Genomic DNA, 23,040 nt, shown 5'->3' with positions numbered 1-23,040 from the left:
TTATATGTTTTGTCTGGAATCCCCGGGGGCAGAATAGCGGGTGGTAAATGGAAGCCACACTGCAGTGAGGTCACTTGCCTGTAGGAAAAGTGCATGGTTAGGTAGAACCAGAAGCACTATTTTAGCGAATTTTCTGTATAAATGTGTGAATAATTGATAGCAAAGAATTCGCTAGCAAAACTTTTTGTATGATATCACCTAGAAAGGGTCACACTGAAGGAGTAGCAGGTTCTTCTGAGCTTGATTGATAGCAAAGGGGTTCGCTGGTGAAACTTTGGCCTTAGTATATCCCAGAGGGGATAAGTCTAAGGAAGTAGCAGGTTCTCTAATGCTTGCGTGAAGGGTAGACGGAAGGGATCTACTTGTAGTGTGTGAAGAGTAAGCGGAAGGGATTTACTCACAGTGAGTGAAATGAAATGATCTTTTCTTTGAAATCGTCACTTAGGCACAGTGGCGAATGTTTTTACGTTGTTAAATAATAAAATCTGCAGTAAAAAGGGAAAAAAATTAAGTTTTGTATTACCTTGCAAACGAGGGAGTCAGTCGCGGAACTGCGCTGACGTCACTCAGAGCCGCGCTTGTATTGGTTGAGACAGCAGGTGTGTAGCTGAGATAGTAATTGTAAAGGAGGGGAGAGTACAGGAGCGTGAGAACTAGTCTCACGAGAAAAGCTGTGCAACTATTGGTTGGATTTATTTTTAATTCAAAATTTTGATTGGTCACTGAAAAATAAAAGATGCGCTGGTATTGGAAGTAGTTTGTAAACAAATTGAGAGTCATCCAGAAGATTTGCGTTTAAAATATATGTGGCATATAGGTCCGATTGTAGGAGGTAGACCCGATAGAAAATATTTAGGGTTTGCACAAGAACAGGATATAAGAGGAAGACCTTATATCATGTACGGAGAGAAGAGAAAAATGTAATTCATTTAAAGAATTAAGAATTATTTCAAGAAAGATAAAGCAATTAAAACAAGAGAAGGGATTATTATTCCACCAACAAATACGCCCACATCATACATGATGGTAGAAAGGGGCTATCACACTTGTGTGTGGTTAGAAAATTGGATGAAGTGCACAAAAGATGATGGTGTTTTAGCATTTCCAGAAAATGGTACGTTTAATGGCAGAGTTTTGTACAATTTGAGAACTCGCATGAATGAATTAGATCCCAGACCTAGATTAACGCAGTATGAGGCATTGGAGGAATGGGAAACTGAGGCTTTTGAGCGAGATAGACCCAGAAGTAACAGGAATTGGAGTAAGATTTATCCCCGATTTCCAAAAGAGACAAGAGACAAACAGATGAGACAATGGAGACAGTCCATGTTAGTGGAAGGATTATATCCTGTAATAACTTTAGAAGAACCTACAGGAAGTAAAAGGACTGAGAAAACGAAACATTTATTGACTAGTGGTGAATCAGATGATGATTATTTGGAGGATTTATTAATGAAAAATCTACCACCTTATAATGAAGAGCCGAGCACAGTTAATCCCAATGCCCGATTCTTGAAACCACCCTTAGTTTCACAAGTAATACATGAGACTTTGTTAGAAAAAGTACTACAAGACCGGGAAAGAGAAGCCTTAAATACACAAAGAAGTGAGTTGATTCAGAAAATTTCTCAATTGAATACGAGTCCGGAAGCCTTGACAATTCCAGTCACCATTGGCCCAGTTGTTCCTCTATATGGAGATAAACTACCTAGTCCTAAAAATACCGTACTAGCCACACCTGTAGTACAGCCTAGAAAAGAACCTTTATTAATTGATGATCAAGCAAGTGAATAGGAGTCAGTGATTTCCCTGATGGATTTACCGATAAGAGAACCAGTGAGTGACTTGGTCAGGAAAACCACTCCTATAAATTCTAGAGAACTACAGATTGAAACATCCTCAGGTACAAGAAGTGCCACAGTAGTAACCCCAGAGGAAATAGAGAGATGGACACGAGAAATAGAGAAACCAAAGTCACAGCCAAAGGTATTGGACATATTCAAATTAAGAGTAGAATTAGAAGAAATGATGGCTGGGAATGTGGGATTGGACAGATTAAATACATTCAGTGAAGATGAGTTGTTGTTTATATGCAAAAGCATTACTAGAAATACAAGAGTGTTTCATGAAAAATTAATGGATATGGCAGCTAATATGGGAATTGACATTGGCAAATCTAAAGTGTTACAGAAACCATGTCGAGCTGAATTCTTAGACAAGGATTTGGAAAATATGAATGTGTCAGGTAGAAAGGTACAAATTAAGGAGCTTATGTCATTATTTCAGAAATGGGGTGACCTAGAAAAATGGAAAACTAGATGGGCAAAGAAAAAAAAAGAAGAGGCTCGATCAAAACGGTACAGACAAGTCGAGAGATTTGTGAAGGTTTCAAAATGTCTTTTAAAAAATTTGGATGGGTTATTTGACACTGTCGTTCCTGTAGATTTGTGGACAGAATGTAAAGTTGCTGTTGATTGGCCAAGTGATGAGTACCCTAGAGACCCAAAGACAGGAGCCCCCTCAGAAGATGTAATGAAAAAATATAATCAAGTAATACTGTACCTCAAAAGGAAAGTACCTGCAAAGGAAACTGATTGGACTAGAATAGATAGAACCACCCAGAATAAAGATGAATCTGTGCATGCATATTATGAACGCCTGTTACAAGTATTCAAAAAGTACAGTGGTTTGGATAATATTGACATGAAAGACATGACGCATTTCATCTATCGGTTTGTGTTAGGGTTAAGGCCAGAAATTTCACAATTAATTAAAGATCATAAAATTTGCTGGCAGGCCAAGCCGATTGATGACATTCTTAAATATGCAAAATATTGTGAAGATGAACTTGACAATAAACGAAAAGAATTAAAGGAAAAGGTAATGTGGGCACAAGTAAAATTAGCAGAGCAACAGGAACTCCAGTTAAGTCAAATGAACAATAACCAGTCTCAAAGTGATGGTAATGGGGGTATGCGAAGGGGAAAATTCAATAGAGAGGAAGCCAAAAAGAAGTTCCCTTGTCACGGGTGCGGCAAGTTGGGGCACTGGAAGAATGAGTGTAAGGCTATGCAAAATAACCATGTGCAAAATAATGATTTGAATCCACAGGCGCAAAATGAGGTGCCAAGGAAGCAGCAGCAGCAGGTAATACAAAACCAGTTACCCATTGAGCCTATGCCATATTTTAGGAGCAAAGCACACCAAAGTGTGGATACCACAAATTGGGAGGGAAGTGGTAATAGAGACACAGTGACATCACAATTTCTGTTGAGCAACACATTTTTCGAGGGGGAGACATGCTGACGGTGTTTGAGAGGGGAGGACGAGAAGTGCGTACTTGGCGCCACCTTACCGGTAGATCAGTCAGGTCCATACATTGAAGGAAAGGTTTAAGGAAATGATGTCACCTTTCTATTGGACACTGGTTCTACCCGTTCTACTGTGAGAACGGCAGACGTTCCAAACCTACCCCTCTCGGGAGAAGCGATCCAAGTAGTGGCCGTTTCTAATAAACAAATTAGTTCCCCAGTCACAGAACCAATGGAAGTTAGAATAGGTAATTTTAAAGAAATGCATACATTTGTTGCATGTGATTCTAGCCCAGTAAACCTGTTGGGCAGAGATTTGCTGTGCAAAATTAATTGCACCATCTTTTGTACCCCAAGTGGTGTTGAAATTCAAACCCCAGATGAAGACGGAATCTATAAATTATTGTTAGCAAAACAAGAAACAGAGAATAAAAAGTTAACTGGAGAAGACTTACCAGGAGAATTACAGCACACCGTGAATCCTAATGTGTGGGATTTCACAGGAAAAGATGTAGGGTTAATGGCAAATGTCGATCCAATTAAAGTAACGATAAAAGAAGGTGCAGTTTACCCAAATATTCGACAGTACAAAATGAGCCAGAAATAAAAGCAGGTATTGCAGCAGAAATAAAGTGTTTGGTTGAAACAGGCATTTTACAAGAAATAATGAGCAGTCCATGTAATTCGCCCATAATTGGTATAAAGAAACCGAGCGAAAAGTACAGGGTTGTACAGGACCTCCAAAAAATTAATAACATTGTTGTCCCCTGCTGTCCAGTTGTGCCAAATCCTGCAGTGATTTTGTATCAGATACCGTGGGAAGCTGGATGGTTCACCGTAATAGATTTATGTCACACATTTTTTTCGATTCAATTACACCCAGATAGCAAATTTCTTTTTTCTTTTGAATTTGACCGTCATGTGTACGTTTGGAACCACGTTCCTCAGGGGTATACAGAGAGTCCATCGATTTTTAATCAGATATTGAAAAAGTGCCTTGAATCACTAGCACTGCCCGGACAGTCAGTCCTAGTCCAGTAAATAGACGACCTATTGGTGGCGTCTAAAACTCGAAATTACTGTGTTGTTGATACCATTGCTTTACTGAATCATTTGGGTGAAGGAGGACATAGAGTGTCACCTGAAAAGTTGCAATTTTGCACCATATCAGTGAAATATCTCGGGCACCAGATAGAAAGAGGTGTTAAAAGGGTTACCTTAGAAAGAATCAGAATAATCAAAAACATGAATCTACCCCAAACTCAGAAGGAGATCAGAGTGTTTCTTGGAGTTGTAGGTTACTGCAGGCAATGGATTGTGGTATTTTCAGTCCTAGCAAAACCATTTATACAAATGAAAAGAGCAAAGGACCCGGTGGAATGGGATGATGAAAGCATGACTGCTTTCTTGAAATTACAAGAATGTCTTTGTACAGCTCCAGCATTAGGGATGCCTTACTATTCAAAAGATGTTGCACTATTCTGTGATACACGTGATAATTGTGCACTTTCAGTTCTGACCCAAACTCACGGTCTAATGAGACGTCCTGTGGCATATTTTTCTTCGTAATAACAAAATGAGAGAGAGGGTAAAGGGCACTCTCGGTCCCCCTGGTCAGTAGTGTTAAACAACTAAAGAGTGTCGTAAAGAATATGTTTAGTGCACACTAGACATAGAGAAAAAGAAAAAAACACCCAGAATGAGCCACAATGGACATCTGAGGGGATTTTTCAGGAAGCCCTCACTCACCACCCTGGGTGGTGACATGCTTCATCATCGGGCCCACCAGGAGAAGCCGAATGCCTCCCTGGTGTGCTACAACGCCAGGTTACTGCGGAGCTGGTTCTTCGTGGCAAGAGTGTCAAAAAGAAATGTGAATTAAAAATGTCAGTGACTGTACCATACGAAAACTTTATTCAATGGTCAGTTTGACATGGATAAAATATGTGTGGGAAAACTACCAGTTTATGACTTGGTTGTTTCCACTTAAAGTGAGGTCAACATGTTTCTGCCCATATATGTGTCATTTATTGGGCTTTCGTCAGGACCATCAGTTTGTGTACCTCGGTGGTATGGGCACGCTAAGGCCCACCCTTACCAGAGGACGTGAAAGTTAAAAGCAGGTGTAGAAAATAAGTGCAAAAAACAAACCATAAGTGATGGGATACCTTCAAATTAGAGGTATCTGTATAGTCTGAAAGGCAAAAGGACATACAGACACAAAAGACAAACAACACATAGTTAGTGCAATCTATCTCAAGGGGTTTCTGCAGAGAGAGAACTCTGTGTGGAAGTGCTAGGAATTAAAAAACAGGTGATTACTGTGCCATAAATGCTATTTTAGTGCTGGAAAACGCTGTTCTCAAGGTAGTGCAGTGTATAGACATGCACTATATCATAAGAAATGGCCGTTGGACAGATCGGCTCATAATACATCACTTGTGTCGTAGCGCTCAAGGTGCCCAAATGGAGGGCAAATGGTGATGTCAGGGATCGTCAGGAAAAATTATTACTGACGAATACTTTGTGTAATTCTCACTTGTGATTTACAAGATCCACACCCCATGGGTCTCGGGAGGGGGTGGAGGCGACAATGGCACACCCTGTATGGAAACATTAAAAATGGCGAGATCGGAGTTAGGCTCAAAGGTTAGGGAAGGTTCACAGATTACTTATCTGGTTCATGGAGAAAGTAGTCTGAGGATCTTACGCCCGCAACGCCTGTCACCCGTTCAACACCTAGGTGAGCATTATTATGGGACACCCAGTGACAGTGTATGTTCCACATGCATTTGTGATTTTGTTAACAAGGACTAAGACTCAGTATCTAACTCCTAGTCGGCTGACTAAGTATGAGCGAATCATTGTAGGTGCAGAAAATGTAACCATTGCCAGGTGTAATATTCTGAACCCAGCAACACTGCTACCTAATTCACATTTCGCAGAAGTGAAGGGAGAAGTCGAACATGCTGTATCGGCCTGACTGAATACAGTACAAAACCACATCCAGACATAAGAGAAGAGCCATTAATTGATTCTGAATATGAGCTATTTGTAGATGGCTCATGTATGAGACATGAGGAAGGAGGTTTGAGTGATGCCTATGCAGTGTGCACATTGGGGGTACAGTTGAAGCATCCTATTTACCTGGAGTCAAGGCTGCACAAGTAGCTGAATTGGTTGTATTAACAAAAGCCTGCAAATTTGGCAAAAATTGGAAAGTAACCTTTTACACTGATAGCCAGTATGGTTACGGGGTTGTGCACGACTTTGGCCAATTATGGATGCAAAGGGAGTTTCTGACTTCTTCAGGTACTCCTATTAAAAATGGTCATCATGTAAAAGATTTGCTGGAAGCAATTCAATTGCCAAAAGAGTGGCTGTGGTCAAGTGTGCTGCTCACCAATCCGGAAATGACAAAGTGACAGCTGGTAACAGATATGCTGACAAATTAGCCCAACATTGTGCCAAATTTAGAATGGCTGTAAACAAGAAAATTGAAGTAGGCGGAAACAGCTGCCAACTTATATTGCTTGAAGGTGTGATAACGTGGGAAGAAGTGAGAGATTTGCAAAATGAAGAAGAACCGAAAGAAAGGGAAGAGTGGAAAAAATAGGTTGTCAGAGAAGGGTTGAAGATGGTGTCATTGTTTACCTTGATGGTAGGCCTGTGTTACCAGACTGTATGCCTGCTCCTATGGCTAGGATGTTCCACGGAGATTCCCATCTAGGGCGGGATGCCATGGTCAGGTTTTTCAGACAGAGTTGGTTCAATGCGAGGTTCAGGAATGTAGCAGAGAGTCATTGCCAGAGATGTCTACTTTGCCAGCAAATGAATCCTGGAAAGAAAACTGTAGTGTTACCAGGAAAAATTGGAAAGGCAGAAGGCCCATTTATAAGACTACCGATTGATTTCATCCAGTTACCACCTTGTCGAGGACTAAAATATATTCTTGTCATTGTCTGTTTGTTCTCAAAATGGGTGGAAGCTTACCCCACACGTAGGAATGATAGCATCACTGTAGCCAAACTCCTACTCAGAGAACTCATACCTAGGTTCGGTTTTCTAATAACAATTGAATCAGACCGAGGCTGCCATTTTAATAATGAAATAATTGGCCTAATCTGTGAAGCATTCAATGTTAAGCAAAAACTGCACTGTGCATATCGTCCAGAGGCTTCTGGAGTGGTAGAACAACTGAATGGCACAATCAAGTCAAGATTGGGAAAGATGTATGAATCTACCCGATTAGAGTGGCCAGATGCTTTACCTCTTGTTCAGATGGGACTCCGAAGTATTCCAGACCGAAACACAGGCTTCAGTCCTCATGAAATACTGATGGGAAGAGCAATGAGGCAAGCATGGGTGCAAGGACACAAGCTTATAAATATATCTGATGATTTAGTACTGGAGTACTGCAAAGAACTGGCTGACCAAGTGCGTTCTATCTTTTACAAAGGTTGGGGAAGACGCTGTCGCCAGACAAGCAACTCCAGCACATGACCTGAACCTAGGTGATTGGGTAGTGTTAAAGAAACACACTCGAAAATCTTGCCTGGCACCGAAGTATGGAAATCCCCGGCAAGTAATTTTGGTTACCACCACAGCTGTAAAGTTCGAAGGAGTTCCACACTGGATCCATGCTAGTCACACACAAAGAGTGACTGAACCTGATGAAACTGAAGCTGAAGGTTGTGCAGCTGAGGGGTCTCAAGAAATCGATCCTGAAGTAGCTGAAGAGGAACAACCAATCACTAGCCAAGATGATTGGATTCCAGTAGTTGAGATACCTGCAGAATACGTGAGAACCAGAAGTCAGACTTATCTAGACAGTCAGAGTGATAGTGAGGATGAGATAGGTCTAGAAGAATCTACTCAGATTACAGAAATCCAAGCTAACAGTAATCCTGAGGAGGACCAGATAGGAAAATATAAAGATACTCAGACAATCGACACTTAACTAAGAACTCCAGAGTCTGAAGAGGGACAGTTAGGTAGTAGGGCGGAAGCTCAGACAGAAGAAAATCAAGGGTTTGAAGAGCTTGAGCAGGGCCAGCTAGGAGTAGAAAAATGTGTTCAGGAAGAAGAAGGTGAATCAAACCAAAGTCAAATTCAACAAATACCTGAACAAGGACAGATTAGTGACCAGGCAGAAGAAACTGAAATAAGACCTGGACCAAGTCAGACAGAGAGGGATGCAGAGGATAACATTGAAATAGATGTGCCACAACTGAATGAAAATAAGAGCGCACTGGAAGAAGGCCAGAGCACAGTGCCAGCTAAAAGGCTCAGAAAAGGAGACAAGTGGCCTAGGTTTGTCAAAAGACTGAGATTTCGTCTAAAAACAATAAATGAAGAACCAGAACAAGTAAATGAAATAACAAGTCAAGCTGAACAATCTACAGTACAACCAAGAAGGAAAAGTCCACGACTGAAAAGATTAAATAACAAATTCAGAGGCCCTGAATGGACTTACGTCATCCTTGAAGATTTCGAGAACTTAGAAATAAGTGATGAAAGTGATGACGAATTAATAGCTGATCAGACTGATGGAGAAGTGAGACCCACTTGAAAAATTTCACAGGTTAAAAGACTTTGTAAAAGCTACAAAGAGGGGTTAAGACTCCTTGGTCAGAAATGGCTGATCATACTGTTAATGGAAGACCAAAAAGAAACTGTTTGAAAACATGCTGTAGAATATGCACATAGTACTCGTAGTATGATTAAGACTGACAATAGCCTTTCCTTACATAATGAGTAGAGACATAAAAAATAACACTAGTGAGCCTGAAACTATAGATACACCTAGAAGAATAGATACACAAGAAAAAGCACTTAACAATAAACAACGGAAGGTAGATTTAGAAGCATTAGATGAAGAAGGACTACATTATACTGGAATTGAAAACAGAACTCATTTAAATGTATTTGCAGATCTATTAGTACACTATGTAGAAGCTATGGAAATAGAAGATTGCTATGTGTGTATGAAATTACCCACATTAGTTTCTGAGGGGGTTACGTATCATCATTTACCCCTAACATATGGTATTTCATGTAGTATTTTAGCTAGTTTACTCTATAGGAAAGGACCTTTGCAGTATTATTATTCTAATTCAGATGTGATATTTTCTGAACTTCCTATACGTAGTAACCTGAATCCTGTACATACTAAGAGTGATGTAACACGTTATATGAGTGAATACATTCTAACTATAGGTACAATAGATATAGCTGAAGCACACAAGAATAATTTAACATGCTTATTACGTGAAAAGGAGAAAATATTTTTGAATATGGTTGAGAAAAGGAGAGAGAATTTCCAAAGAAAGGCAAATGATAAGAATCATAAAATTCCTAAATGGGCTGAAAATATAGGGTTCACCCCAAATGGCAAGACTCATGCTGCTATGTTGCTGGATTTCGAAAAGAAGGGAAAACTCTGTCTCCACGGGGAAAGAACTAGTTATTATAACAATATATTCATCAGTTCCAGTGAATGTGAACACAATTATAAGGTAATTGGGGGTTGGGGTTTTAAAGATGGAACTGAACCTGTGTTTCCTGGAATTTATTTTATATGCGGAAACAAGGCTTATTACAAACTACCAGATCATTAGTATGGGAGCTGTTATTTTGGAATAGTATTCTCAAATATATATCATGTAAACAAAATCACTGGAAACAATGAAGAAACTAATGGATTAATACATAGCAAAAGAGCTAGTTTTGGAGAAATAGTAGGTGATATATTTAGTGCATTGATACCTACAGTGGGAGTGGCTCTGAATACGCAAAGAATTTGCAAATTGTCAACAGTAGTGGATCGTTTATCGACTGATACTGCTGGAGGGTTCCTAATGGTCAATACCGAATTGGTTGTGATCAGATCAATGGTTTTACAAAATCAACTTGCTCTTGATACATTATTAGCAAAATAGGGCGGAGTCTGTAGAATGTTGAAAGCGCAACATTGTTGCACTTACATACCTGACAAAAGTGTTGAAATTAAAAGGTATGTAAGAAATATTACTAATTTGGAAAAAGAGCTTAAACCACTGGAGGTTGATAGTGCATGGAAGAGACTTACCGATGGTCTCTCCTCTATAGGTAGTTGGCTCTCTAATGTAGGAAAAAGTTTTGTAGGTAGAATACTGATGCCAATGGTGGGAATAGGCCTACTGATTTTAAGGATAATATGTTGTTGCAAATGTCGTAAGCACAAAAAGACATATACAGTAAATAAGAGAGGGAAAACGAGAAATATTGATGAACTTGAATTAGAAGAGTTGAATGGAAATATATACAAGAAAGGGAAAAACTTTCACACAAACAATGAAAAGAAACAAAATAGAAAGTTTGAAGAGATTGGTTGGGAGAGTTGTGAAAAGTTGGCATCTGTTTCATTAATTGGTGATGATATAAAATATCATCAAAGAGGAGATTGATGGAGCAAGGATTCGCAAGTAATGCGACTTGCTTGTATTCAGTCCTCTCGATATAACGTTAATGTACTAACTAACATGTTTGTCTTATTAATATTGCACTTAACGACACGTTAGGTATCTAGAAGAAGCTTGCTTATGTGTTTCTACTAACAATAATCCGCTTGCACTAAAATGGCCGCTGCTACGTGGGATTTCCTACTGCGCATGCGTCTGTCATACTCATGTGACATGACGTCTTTCTCGGCTTGGAGAGAAACTTTCACTTCTTCGCACTAGAACTAAGATGGCTGCTCTGTGTTGCAGCATGCATGAAGCTTGCACTGCTGCTTTTGCTAAGCTGTTCGTTTTATTTGCCTAATCATTAACACAATAGTTAAATTAAACTATTGCGAATAGAGTAGAGATGAGTGGTATACAGTATATTAATTTATTCTGTGTTCTAAAACTGTTTCTTTTCTATTTTTCATGTAACGATAATCTTGGACCTGGGAGGTGGTGTTACTCCATCTTGAAAACCCACACTGCGCATGTCAAACTCCAGAAAAAGCTGAAGTCATTTGACATTGAAACCATGCCAAGCTTACAGCACACTAGAAGATGAGCCTGGGAATCTAACCTGCTGACCCCAAGTGGAAGAAAATATTGTTAACATTATATTTCCATAAGAACATCCATTGTTGGGTGGAATGAAGATGCATGGGAAAATTAAATTTGATGGGCGGGAACGTTAATAGAATATTCAGAAGTAAAAGTTTCATTTTAGTATAGTGTGATGATCTCTCCCCGCCTCTTGTCCAATTAAAATTGGGGATTCTTACACTTGCAACATTGGGGTGTGGTACACTGTCCTGGAAAATAGTATAACTAGAGTAGGCTTAGTTAGCAAATTTGTCCAACTTGTCCGAATAGCTGACCTGTCACTGACCCAACGCACTCAATAGGCGATTAAGAGCAGAGGTGCTGGCGGAGCACTCTGACGGAAGATTCGATAACCCAATCGGGGTTAGACTGTTAGCTGCAGAGAGGGTTGTAGCGCTGGCGTAGAAACTTTAACTGTGGGTGCCGGTCTGAGCCTGTGGTGGTCCTGTCCTGATCCAAATTTGGCTGCACCTGTCCTGATTTCTGGTCGGCACCTGTTGTCTCGCTGGCACTTGCACTTTGAGTTCTATCCTTTGACTGATCCGTGGCCAGGGTTTGTCTTTATGCCATTCTAGGTAAATATTTTATGTGGGTATGTCATTGTACTGTTTCCTTCTCTCTTCCCACCCTAATGTCAAATGCGTAAAGACTGTTTTATAAAATCTCTGCATATTTTCATTCTAATCATTATTTTCCTGATTGAAAGATTTCTGATGTGTAATATTTGGATTAAGACATTTAAGAAATTTAGATAAAGAGTTTAAACCTTTCCAGAGTTTGTGGTTATTATACGAGTGCAAATGTTATCATTCTACCTATTATTCTAACTCCTTTTGATCCCTTAGGACTTTAGGTACCGATGACAAGGATTGGTAATTCAATGGTATAGGTCCTAAATGAAATTTATAAATCACTGATGAGAGTAAGTGCACAGGTTACCTGATTAAAACTCATCATATGTTGTGTGTATGGGCCCAGGTGAGTATGGTAAAACCGAGTCCGGTGACCTGTGCGCTCTATCAGAACGCAACAGAAATCACCCTACAATCAAAACCTAAACAAATCCTTGTCAACAACTTGTACAAATGAATTATGGAACAAAAACCTGCCATACCAGTCCTTTAAAAACGCACTAAATAAAGCAGAAAAAAATCACTCCTTACTAATTGACAAAAACATCTTCAGGACAAGGGCACATGCCTGGATGGTGATCAACCATTATAAGACACTTACACCAGCCAATTATCTGCATACAACATTTTCTATTTACCTGAAAAAGCAATTAATGGCTATACGCTTCGGAAAATTACCATCATTAGCGGATCAGCCTATTTGGGTGTATAAAGGGCCAAAATCATGTCGACTCTGCGGTTACCACAAAGAAGATTTTATTCATGTAATTTGCATTTGTACCTTACTCCACAACGCTCGCACTACTCTTCTCAGACAAACTTTTAAAGATAGAGGCATCAGGACCAGTAGAGCCGCAATAATTGCAAGCCTAAATCCATCAGACACACAATTAAATTGTAAATTGATCAAATATCTCAAAGTTTTTGCACAGGCTCACAAAAATTTGTTTTTAGGACTGACATCAGAAAAGGGACAATAATGTGGTAAAACATGTTTTAACAATGGCATTCTATGAGTATTTTTTTATTTTAAAATTGATGTAAAGCGACTTTCCTCTTTTTAATGTTTTAACTTCTTCTTTTATATGTGTCTATATTGTTAAGGTTTTAACAATATAGACACATATAAACAATAAAAATGTACTTATTTACTTACTTACTAAGCTTAACTTAAGAGACTTTAAATTGATCTAAAAAGTCTTATTTAGTGTCTAATTACAAGGAAAACTAGACTGGATATACTTGGATGAGGGAGGGACTAGGGGGCCCGACAGCAACCAATTTTAAACATACTCACTAAAATTCACCAAATTGTGACATAGTCAATCAATCAATCAATCAGTACTTGTACACCGCAGCTTATCATCTGTGACGGTATCTAGGCGCTGGGTTGATGGCCTTAGTCATCAGGCCAGTCTTGAGTCTCTTCCTGAAGTCCGTCAACAAGGGTGAAGTTCAGAGGTGGAGAGGGAGGGCATTCCAGGTCTTGGCTGCAAGGTGGGAGAAGGACTGGCCTCGTCTGTGGCTACGGCAGATCCACCTTGTCTGTTCAAGGGCAAGGGAAGAAGAGTGAAATTTTCGGGATGGTTGGTGGAAGTTCAGGCAGTGGTTCATGTACCCTGGTCCTTGGTCATGGAGTGCTTTGTAGGCATGTGTCAGTAATTTGAATTTACATCTTTTCTAGATGGGGAACCAGTAGAGGGTCCTCGAGTGTTGGGTGACGTGGGTCAATTTGGGCGGGTTAAGGATCGATCTGCTTGCTGAACTCTGTATCTTCTGGAGTCATCTCCTGAGTTTGGTGGTAGTTCCTGCGTACTGTGCATTGCCATAGTCCAGATGGCTGGTGATTAGGGGTTGCGTGACTGTTTTTCTCATGCTTGTAGGGAGCCATTTGAAGATTCTTCGAGGAATGTGGAGTGTGTGGAAGCAGGCAGAGGAGATTGTGTTGATCTCTCTTTTCACGGTGAATTTGTTGTCCAGGATGATGCTGAAATTGCCGGCGTGGTCTTTTGGTGTGGGTGTGGGTACGAGTACAGCAAGCCACCAGGTGTCATTCCAGAGGTAGGCATGGTGGCCAAAGATCAGCACATTGGTCTTGCCCGTATTGAGCTTCAGATGGTTGTCCTTCATACAGGCTGCAATGTTCTTCATGCAGTTGTGGAAGCTGGTCTTGGTGGTGGTGGGGTCTGTTGAGAGGGAGAGGATGAGCTAAGTGTCGTTGGCGTAGGACATGATGTTGATATTGTGGGTTCTGATGATCTTGGCTAGAGGCGGGATGGAGATATTGAAGAGAGTGTGGCTGAAGATTGGGTCTTGAGTGTCATCGCAGATGATGCTTGTGGGCTCCTAGGTGAAGGGTGGGAGGCAGATTATCTGCGTGCATCCTGTGAGGAATTATGCAATCCAAATGAGTACATCTCCCATGATTCCAATCTGGTGCAGTCTCTTGATGAGTGTGTGGTAGGAAACGGTGTCGAAGGTTGAGGAGAGGCCGAGAAGGATCAAAGCAGCCAATTCTCCTCTGTCGAGTAGGGTGCGGATGTCATCCGTGGTGGCGACCAAGATGGTCTCGGCACTGTGGTTGGCTCAGAAACCAGTAGCTAACAGTGGTTAAATGATATACTTTCCAGAAAGTAGTACTGTGTTAGAGTCTTGCTTCTCTGACTTTACCAAAGTATTTGATTTTGGGCAAATCACACTCTCTGTGTGCCCTAATCGGACAATATGTGAGCACTTTAAATCATGTTGAGTGGAAGAAATAACCACCAAGGGCACATTCCCAACACAACCCCGGTATGGAAAACATTCACGCATTCAGGGCTGTTTAACTATAAGAGCCCATTTTCCCTTTTAATATCTTTAGAAGCAAGGTTGATCCTGAAGTGGAGTTGTGTTGGGGCCCTCCTGTGCTGTATTCTTAACAGCTCACATGGAACTGAAAGAAGAGAAGGATACCAACATTTTGCCCAGAAGCTCTTGGTGTTCTACTAGGTAGGTCACATCCTCCTGATGAGTTGTTGTGCTGCTTGTCCTGGAAGCTGCAAAAGGAGGGACTTTTGGCGTCCCACACAAGCCCATTCTGGGCAAAGTATCAAGCCACTCAAATATGGGACAAAAGGGGGGAGGAGCCTAGCCGGCAGCCGAGATGGCCGCCTAGCCCTTCGGCTCCGCCGACCCTTGCGCCCTTCTCTGATATCCTGGCAAGAATCCTGTGCCTCAGCGCCCGACGCTTGCCTGCGCTCGGCTCCTGACCATGTTGCTGCAGCACCGGTCGCGATCGGAGCTTTCCCGGCGGAGTTGAGCCCCGGTTTCTATTTCGGCCCTTCAGGAGGGAGCAGCCGGGCTATTGCTTGGTGGGGACGGCCGGCGGCGACAACGACAGCAGCGGCCGCTGCGGTGTGGGAGGAGCCGGGGCACCGGACCTGGAGCGCGGAGCTGCAATTCTTACAGCAGCCCTTCCCTTGCTCGGCTGCCCAACGCGACTCGCTCGCAACATACTATCAGGCTCCCGGTTACTGTATCCCGGCTCAGCTGAAGGGCCGGGATTGCTTCTTTGTTGCAGCCTTCAGCAGCGGCCGCCATCTTCCGCATCAGACACCCTGATCCTGCCGGTGGGTTTCCCTGCCTCACAGCTTCTTCTGTTCCTAGAGCCTCCCCACGACCGGCTGCCCCCACGTTTCCTGTACCACCAGAGCCCCCCAGAGTGACATCACGCTCCCGACACCGATGGCTGGTGAAGGGGACCTGCTTCCCGGGGCGCCCGATGGTTGCCTGCCTAAGATGGCGGACGGTACAGCACCCTCCATCCTTGATCCACCGCTGGGGCTCCGTGATATCCTAACTGCGCTGGAGGACCTACGGTTAGCCTTCCGCGACCTTGCTACTGATCTTGGGGACCGGTTTGACGTGCCTTTTTCAGATGGCCATGGTGGTTCTCCAGTGCGGCATGTTAAGCCACATCTTCACCCGGCTGTCGGTGGATCTCCTGAGTTGCGGTATGTTGCAGTGCCGGGGGGACGTGTCTCTATGCCCGCTGCTGTACTCCTTGATTCTGCTCTGGAGGAGTCTGACAACGACGCTCCCCTGACGCGGCCGGAACTTGTGCCTCAGTTGCAGGTTTGCTTCTCTCCTTTGTCCTTTGGTGCCACGTTTCTGAGCGTCCTCCTGGACTTACTTTCTGCACATCGGCCGGCCGCTACTTTGGAGTCTGTGCATCGTCCTGCTCCCTGCTGCTCTGGCCGTGGCATGGCAGCGGTGCATTCCTCGGTCCCTTATTATTGTGCTTCACTCCAGCAGGACTTGTCTCCTGTATCTCGACTTCTGCAACGGACTTCATGGTGGTTCATTTTGTCCGGGCTGGCTGTATTGTATTTGACTTCAGTTGGACTGTGGATTCGAAGGGGCCAAGGCTGAGGAGGGGGATTTTCTTGTTGCACAGTGGAACGTATAATGCTGGGACTGGGACTTGTGACTGTCGGAGGTACATGTAACCTGGGTGCTAGGTTGGGGCCTGGGGTTGGGTGACCGCGGGTAGCGATTTTGCTTGTTTTGATTAGATCCTTGGCCCTCCTCCGATCAACCGTGACACTCTATCTCTTTTTCTTCTCCTTTTCTTCTTCTACATTTCGGGTCTATTCTGGGGCGACAGACACACTGCTAGGGGGGGGTAGGCCGTAGCCTCTGCATGCGTGTAGGGTGGGGGGGTATAATTCCTTGTTGTTTTTTTCATTTCTATGGGCCTCCTTTTTCTTTCTTTTTCATCTCTTTCTCTCTTCTCCCTTCCTATTCTTTATCTTTCTAGCTTGTCCCTATTTTTTCTACTTCTTGGGTCTGTGGGAGGAGTGGGTGCTTTTGGGTAGTGCTTGGAGATTGTCATGAGATGTGTTTCTTTTTATCAATCCTGATTTTATTGTGTGCGATTAATTACCTTATTGATAAAGCTTGCTGACCCTTCTTGAGATCTATGCCCACTGTAGTCATATTTGCGTTGCTCTGACTCGGATCCTTCCAGACCTGTTGCTATGGATTTATTTCAAAACTTTATAAAATTAAACCTCATCATCCTGGCGCCTGGCGGCAAAATTTCGTATAATGTAACCTGATCTCTTCGTGACTATCCTGATATGCTGCCGAGTCGTAGACTTGCTTGCTGATGTGCCCTTTATTGTCGAGGCCGGCCTGAGGGTTGTAGGCCGTATTTGTTTGCGCATACTGTTAAATAAAGGTTTTCCAAAAAAAAAAAAAAAAAAATATGGGACAAACTCACAGAAATCGAGAGGGTAGGTCACCCTAGCTTGGGACCCTGCACTCTCAGCTATAGACCACCATGAAATTGATGTCTGAGGGGTTTGACAAAGCTGATGCCACCTGTTTCATGACTTTAAGCGAGCTAGTTGTGAGGTTCTGTAGTGGCAATGGAGAAGCACAAAGATAGCAGCTGCAGGTTGTTTTGGCGTGGACAGGTGCCAGGATGGTGGCATCAGTTCTCTCCTATCTGGATCCCCCCACAAGGCCCACTGCACTTCAGTGGCAGCAAGGGTCATGTCTGTATACACTGGTGCCAGTTGTTAGATGTATACTGATATGGAACACAGGAAGGCAGTCCTTTTGGGAAAAGGCCCAATCCTCTGGAGTCGGCCCTCAGAAAGGTATATGCCAGCTTATCTCCTCAGGAACACGTTCTGTTTGACTATTCGATATGCCATGAGCTGCCCTGAACCCAGTCTAGCCATACAACTGGTGGGTGTTTTGGCTGAAAAAGGTCACCTGCTTGTCTTGCCTTTGCCATCTCCTTCCTTGGTATGACTGCATCCCTCTGTGATAAACTGTGCTTGTTTCTATTTTTGCAGCAGTATATTTAGATTTTTCCATTGTAACCTATTCAACTATTCTCTTTTAAGCTACTTGTATGCAGTAACAACTGTTCACATGTAAATCACATCGATGCCCTTTGCGTCTTGCTCACACTATAGACATTTGCAAAACGTAATAAATAAGGGTTCACTAAGAGGTGGCCCAATGAAGAATCCTGTTGGCTATGCAATGGTCTGTCAGCTTTTTTTTCGGCATCCTGGAACTTTGTTCTAATGTGCAGGGTTTCAGAATTAATACTAGGAAGCAACATGATCACCAGGTGCTTATGGGGGGTTTTCAAGCTGGTTTCATGTGGCTGTGTTTCTGAAATTTTAAACACATCCTAGCAGCATGGTTTTAAAGACTGTGCAGTTTGACCTTGGTTCTCCTGGGTAGATCATATTAGCCTAACTAGGGCGTGCAATAAAAGGGCCTCTCAACAGCTCCCCCCTGTAAGCCATTGTACCTTAAGTGTTTTGGGGGGGTTTTCTGGATGAAATTTTGGGTAAGGCAGAGGCAGTGTTAATATGAGAAGGGTGGTACCGGTAGGGCCCCCAGGCACTAATGCTTTGAGACAAGCACTTATTTTTTCTCATCAAACTTTCATCAGGAGCAAGCGAGAAAAGAAAAGAAAGAGGGTAAAAAAGGAGGAAGAGAAAAACAGTGACAAAGAAAGAAAGCAGTGATGAAAAGGAACCTGAAATATCGAGCTAAATGGACAGTGAGTGTCTGGTGGTGGGCAAAAGGAGGCATGAGGTGAATCAAGACTACGCAGCATTCCGCATTCCCGACATTCGATAGCACCGGCTGCGGGCATTTGAGCAAACCTTTGGGGTCCGGTCCTTATTCTTTTACAAATTAAGCACTGTATCAGACACTGACCAGAAGCCCTGAGGGGTCAGTGGGATACAGTCTCAAGCTTCCTTGTCAGCCTGGTTGTTCGCGATGCTTTGTTACTGTTCACGATCGCTGTTTGCGTGCTCGAGGGGAAATATCTAGTGAACATGCATTTGAGAACGCGAACAAGCAAAACATTTCACAAAGTCGCGGAATGCAGAATTTTGGGCAATTTCGTGTTCTCCGCGAAACGTCAAATTACCATAATTCTGTGAGCAAAACAGAATTTGCCACCCAGGCCTAAAAAGAAGCAGATGTTTGCTATGGCAGGAGCAGTGCTCTCACCGTGTGCTAGCAAACTGCAATGTCCTGGGGTGGACACACCTGGACATTGCAGGAGCCTGCCCTGCTGGGTGGTGGTCCCCAGGGCCATAGAGAGCTACTGAAGGGGGCCCTCCTCCCATCTTGTAGATAGGCCTGGGGAGGTGGTGGTCCCAGGGGCAATGTGGGGGGGGGGGGCCCAAACCACCCACACTATAATTTTAACTTCAGCCCCAGTAAGGCGGCGGTCAACCGGACTGGGGGGTGCATAGCACCTCCACATTTTATAAAACAAGCCCCAGGGTGGTGGCGGTCCCTGGGCTGCGGGTGGCGCGTGTCCCCCACATATAATAATTATTGACCCTGGGATATGGCGGTCCCTGGGGCTGCATGGGGGCAGGAGTCCCCCCACACATTTTTTATACAATAAAGCCTCAGAGAGGTGGCAGTCCCTGGGGCTATGGGGGGGGGGGGATGCGTGCCCCCCACATTTAAATGAGTATCACCCCAGGGAGGTGGCATTCCATGGGGCAGCAGGGGTGCCCCGCTACATAATTTCCCATTGTCCCCAGGACCTGGTCGACACGAGGGCTTAAAACAAACAAGCGCTGGAGTACACGCTTTGTTTTATTTTTTTTCTGCCAGAGTTGCGGACCCTATGTAAATCCTGCCGAAATATTTTTTTTAAATGCTTTGTTTGGCCATGGTGGTCGCACGGGGACCCCCTGAGCAGGCCTAGAGGGTCAGGGTGTTTCTACCCTGCCCCATTTTCTTGTCTTTAACCCCTTGCATGCGGTGGGCGTGTGCGTCGGATGGCCGGGAGCCATACGAACTGCGTACTTGTGGAATTTTGCGTGGTTAATTCTTTTTTTACCTTTTTTATTGTGACTCTGTTTCAACCAAGTCACAAGATGGCTACTAACACTTCCTGGTTTAAAGTGTTGACAGCCAATCAGAATCTAGCTTGAAATCGGTAGGGTTCACGGATCCACCGCAATTATATGAATTTCTCAGGAACTACTTAACAGATTTACACAATTTAACAAAAAGGCCGTTTTCTGAACCAAGAGCTACCTTTTTGCCAAATTTGGTGTAATTCTGTTCAGCGGTTTGGGCTGTAGCCTTGTCTAAAGTTTCCTATGGAAAGGAACATGGAGAAAACGGGGCCATTAGTTTTGAAAATTTCACGAAGATTCCTCAAATTACGTCAAAGATATTGGCAAAAGAAAAAACGCTTTTTGAATAGAAACAAGGTCCTAACTACAACTACCTACCGGCAACTGCCAGTAGGTAATATATATAGCTTTATACTTACCTGTTAAAAACGTACTTTTTTGGTGTAAATGCATGCATTTTAAAAGCATGCTTGGTAAAGACACGGTTGTTGTAATGACCGCATTGTAATGCCATGCATTGTAACTGCATGTGTGGTTCCATCATACGACCAGCCCACGCACATGGAAAACTAGATCTGTTTGAGCCTTATCCTACATCACTTCTAAAGCGTGAAAGGCCTACTACTACACATAAGAGTCTCCTCCGCACTTCCTTGAATTTCACAAGATGCTGAAAACCTGGCTTTTAGAGTAACCCCTCTAGATCTCCCTAGACTCACATCTGCTCAGCGCCAGGATACGTTCCAGATGATAGTGAGCTTTACAAATCTGCAAAGCATGACATAACATAGCATACCTCATAGAATCATAGTGTATAGAAAGCATAGCATTTTCAAATTGTGTTTTTTCAATTTCGCTGTCAGTTCCCTATTGCTTTACTCAGGAATCAAAAAATGACCTGCCCTATTGGCTTTGACAATGCCAGTTTATTCTTGTTTTTCCTTTTATATTACTGGCATGAAGTTTGCCTGGAGGGTGCAGACATCCCTCAATATTTAAGTCCATTGAGAAGCAAAAAGAGAACGAGCTGTAATAATTATTACGCTTAGTAATCAGAACACTGCCCAAGGCATAGATCTAACGAAAAACATGGTAGAACATTGTATCCGGTTAGCATTTCTTTGAGTAATATGGATGAGTTCATGAGATTTTAGTTCCATTTTTGTGGTGTGGGACTTAGCCCCTAGGTGGAAATCATGTTGAAATGTATTTATAACTATAAAAATATGTATTAATTTTATTGTGCCACACTCAAATTTTCCCTCTTTTTTTCTAGTTTGTGCAAGTTTTTCCAGATACAGCTCACAATATGTTATGTTATGTAATTTCTATTTGTAGGGTGCACATATCACCGAGGAGGGCAGCAGTGCAGTGGGCAGTGCTGGATTGTCTGGGGGCCTATTGGAAGTGTCAGATTTTCAGCTGGCGGTCTCTGATGTGGTTGGGGAGTTTGTTCCAGGCGTTGGTGCTATGTAGGAGAAAGCTCGAACTCCAACGCTTGCCCAGCAAATGCAGTGGACATGAGCAAGGAGAAGTTTAGCCCTGCAGAAGTTTCTGGCCGGAGTATGAATAAGGAGGTATGCTGGGCCTTAGTTGTGCAGTGCTTTCTTGCTTTTAGGCATGTGTGAGGAGCTTGAAAAGGAAGCACTTGTGGATAGGAAGTCAATGGATTGAAGTGTTTGGATATTTGAGTGCTGGGTGATAGTTTGGGTGTGAAAATTGCGGCTGTATTCTTTATAACTTGGGCTCTTTTGGGGAATTAGGCAGTGATGCCAACTTAGAGGGCATTGCATTGTCGTGCCTACTGGTGATGAAGACTTGCAACATGGATCTGCAGATGACCAAAGGGAGTCTTTTGAAGACTCTCCTTAGCATTTTGAGGGTGTGGAGGCAGGTGTACGTGACTGTGCTGTCTCGATTGGTCATGAAAATTCAGCTGTCAATCATGATATCCTGGTTCTTGGCTGCACTGGATGGGTGGGGGGGTGGGTGTAGCTCAGTGGGTCACTAGCCTGGGGACCACAGAAAGGTGGCTTTGCCAAAAAGGACAACTTCTGTTTCATTGCGTTTGAGCAGTTCCTTTTGATTCAGTGTGCTGCAGAGGACATGCAGCTGATGAAGTTTGCTTGAGTAGTGGAAGCATCTTCTGATAGAGACAGGATGAGCTGACTGCTGTCTGCGAAGGAGATGCTGCTGAAACCATGGGTTTTTTTGTTTTACAAAAAAGGGGTAACCCTGTGTCCCTCAGAACCTGGGTAAGCGTGATTAACAACAAAAATGGTTATGTCGGGTGGTAGCAAGAATTACTTTTAAGGAAGGCTGAAACAGCTCAGAACACAAAAGCAAACCTCTCTGAGAACAAAGTTTTTATAATAAAAACAAAGAACACAATACACGGGAATTACTTCATTCCGTTTTGATTACGAGATGCTTAAAACATGTGATTAGTGGCTGTGGTGAACAAAGTGACTAGTGCATTGCATATAGTGACACTTATATACAAATTTATACAGTTGAGCCAAGGGGGGAGTGGGGGGGCAGGGGTGTTTTACTTTTGTTGTAAGGCCAGTATTAGTATGACGTTGAGTATCCACACCTCTCTGACACCTTTTTTCCCTTCCTTTCCAGGCCCTTCCTACCCCTTGTCTTGATAAAGACCCGCCGCGACCACCAATTGGGGTGCATTGGGGTCGAAACGTCGACACTCATACTTGGCCAAGATACCTCCAGGAACTTGGACATTAACCATCTATTTCCTTGGAATACTAACTTTGTAATACTGGCCTTCCAACGAAAGTAAAACACCCCTGCCCCCCCTCTCTTGGTTCAACTGTATAAATTTGTATATAAGTGTCACTATATGCAATGCACTAGTCACTTTGTTCACCACAGTCACTAATCACATGTTTTAAGCATCTCGTAACCAAAATGGAATGAAGTAATTCCCGTGTATTGTGTTCTTTGTTTTTATCATAAAAACTTTGTTCTCAGAGAGGTTTGCTTTTGTGTTCTGAGCTGTTTCAGCCTTCCTTAAAAATAATTCTTGCTACTACCCGACAGAACCATTTTTGTTGCTGAAACCATGGGAGCATATCATACGGAC

The sequence above is a fragment of the Lissotriton vulgaris genome, chromosome 5 (genome assembly GCF_964263255.1).
Source record: "Lissotriton vulgaris chromosome 5, aLisVul1.2, whole genome shotgun sequence".
Classification (NCBI taxonomy): Eukaryota; Metazoa; Chordata; class Amphibia; order Caudata; family Salamandridae; genus Lissotriton; species Lissotriton vulgaris.
The sequence above is the reverse complement of the archived record's forward strand: the minus strand, read 5'-3'. Positions refer to the sequence as shown.